At 41.9% G+C, this 2,489-nt stretch overlaps 1 protein-coding gene across 2 annotated transcripts in view; it reads right to left on the reverse strand.

Annotated features, from left to right (window-relative positions):
• Positions 1-2,489, reverse strand: part of nudc (nudC nuclear distribution protein) — a 13,361-nt gene that overhangs the window by 4,055 nt on the left and 6,817 nt on the right. The gene's annotated exons all lie outside the window — the stretch shown is intronic.

Raw genomic sequence — 2,489 nt, forward strand, 5'->3', positions numbered from 1 at the left:
CAGCAGGAACTTGGATGCCCTAATGTCCTGCCAGAGTATCCATTACAAAAGAACAGATGTCCACATTATTAGTTTGACATCAAAAATGCATACAGAAGTTTAAAAAAGTTCACATTATTAACATGCAAATGTATGCAGAAAAGTCCTGCACTCACTGGGAGCTGTGGTCCTGAACTCTCTCTGCTACTCCTCTCTGTCTACACAGCTACTGCTGCTAGATGCACAACTATCTGAAGACTAATATTTGTTTTACTTCTTTTCTCTGAGCTTTTCAGCTGTGGCTTTCAAAAAACAAAAAACACTTTACCGTTCATCTAAACTGAGTCAGAAACAGTTAAACTGCATCCTGCATTTCATTTATCAAAACAGGCTAATCACGTTATAAGGACGGCTCTACTAAGTTTACAGTTAAAGAGAGTGTCAGCTAACGATGCTAAAAAGCGATGTAGAAGACATGTGACATTTAATGTTACATCTGGTAGCTAATGTCATATCCTCAAAAAATTACTGATATAATGTAAATTATGTTACGTTACCACTGCGTAACTTTATCTATGTTTATTTGCTGTGTGCTTTATGTAGTCTGGTACCAATGCTGGATATCACATCCATAAAGATACCTGAGGTAGATGCATTTCAGTGAAAGACCATACATGATCTATTACTAAAAGAAGGTAATCACTGACTTTGTTCAGCCAATTACCATTTAAAAATTATGAAAATCTCCAAATGATAAGCAAACATAATAGTGCACCAGCATGCTTTTTTTATCCCCCTGATGCGCACGCACATCCTCCAATTTGCATCAACAGGAAAAGCATCTATTGTTTTTGAGTTATTATGTTGAAGAATGTGTCTACAGAGTCGCAGTCACCAGCATAATGACAGTGTCCCACATATGCTGGTGGTGGGACATACAATCAGTCAGTCAAGGCATCGTGTTAAGATCAGTACCCATAGCTCCTCCACCATCATGCTCAGCACCAGCTCCCCACAAGGCTGTGTGCCGAGCCTGCTCTTATTCATCATCTACACACACGACTGTACTCCCATTTACCCTTCCAATAGATGACACGACCCTGGTGGGACTCATCACAGGAGGAGATGAAACTGCATACAAGGGTGAAGTGCTGAGGCTGACAGAGTGGTGTGTCAGAAACAACCTGATGCTCAACACTAACAAAACAAAGAGGTGGTCATAGACTTCAGGCAAAACAGAGCTGGCCCTGCCTCTCTCCACGTTAATGGGGACTGTGTGGAAAGGGCACAGACCCTCAAATTCCTGGGGACAGGCATCTCACAGCACCTGTCTTGGTGAGCCAATACCACAGCAGTGGTGAAGAGGGCCGGCAACGACTCCACTTTCTGAGCATGCTCAGAAGAAAAACTGAATGAGAAGATGCTGGTGACCTTCTATCATTCCACAATTGAGTGTGTCCTGGTGTACAACATTACAGTGTAGTATGCTGGCTACACAGCAGCTGATAGGAAGAAGCTGCAAAGGGTGATAAATGCAGCCGAAAGAATCACTGGCTGCCCACTACCCACCCTTGATGATATTGCCAACTCTCACTGCATCACCAAGGCCAAAAAGATTATTTTTGACCACCTCCATCCCAGACACCACCTGGTCAGCATGCTGCCCTCAGGAAGAAGATATAGCAGCATCAAGAGCAGAACAAACAGACTAAAAAGCAGTTTCTATCTGTGGGCTATTAGAATATTAAATTGCCCCATAAAGTCTTAAAAACCATTTTCTCCTCTCTTAAGACATAATCATTTAACTTCATTGTAACTGTAACTTCACACCCCTACAAAGTCATTTCCAGGTTGCTAGCGAGAGCAGACGTCTTTACTGCTCCTCTTGTCTGTTCTAGGATTTTTCACATCTTCTACATTTTCAAGTCTTTGAACAAATTCTACAACTATTAAAATGCCTCCAAGAGGGAAAAGAGCTAATAAATCAGAAGTGAACGAGGATGTTGAAGCAGAAGAGGATTATATTTCAGCGGTGCAAGTAACAGAGATGTTGAGTCAGCAGAAGTAGATGTACACCGCACTGTTGAGCCAACAACAAGATAACTTCAAAGGTTTTGTGCAACTACTTATGGAGACAAATAACAAGAGACTCAACAACATGACCAGAGAAATACAGGAAATAAAAACGAGTTTGCAGTTTACCCAGCGAGATGTGGATGTGATTAAAGCAGCCATGGGTGAACAGAAAATACAAACCAAGGAAACAAGGGATGATGTCTACAAAACTTGTGAGAGTCTAATAGCCATAACGGATAAAATGGAGCATTTGGAAGTACAGTCCAAGCGAAAAAACCTGATCTTCGAGGGAATCAAGGAGTCAGCTGGAGAAAGCTGGACGGAAGCTGAATGTAAGGTGAAGGAAATATTAAAGAAGAAACTGCAAATTCATCAAGAAATTGAGATGGAGCGGGCTCACAGAGTCGGGAAACCTTCTGATCGGGGACCGAGGG

Source organism: Monopterus albus, unplaced genomic scaffold, assembly GCF_001952655.1.
Source record: "Monopterus albus unplaced genomic scaffold, M_albus_1.0 scaffold154.1, whole genome shotgun sequence".
NCBI classification, from domain to species: Eukaryota; Metazoa; Chordata; class Actinopteri; order Synbranchiformes; family Synbranchidae; genus Monopterus; species Monopterus albus.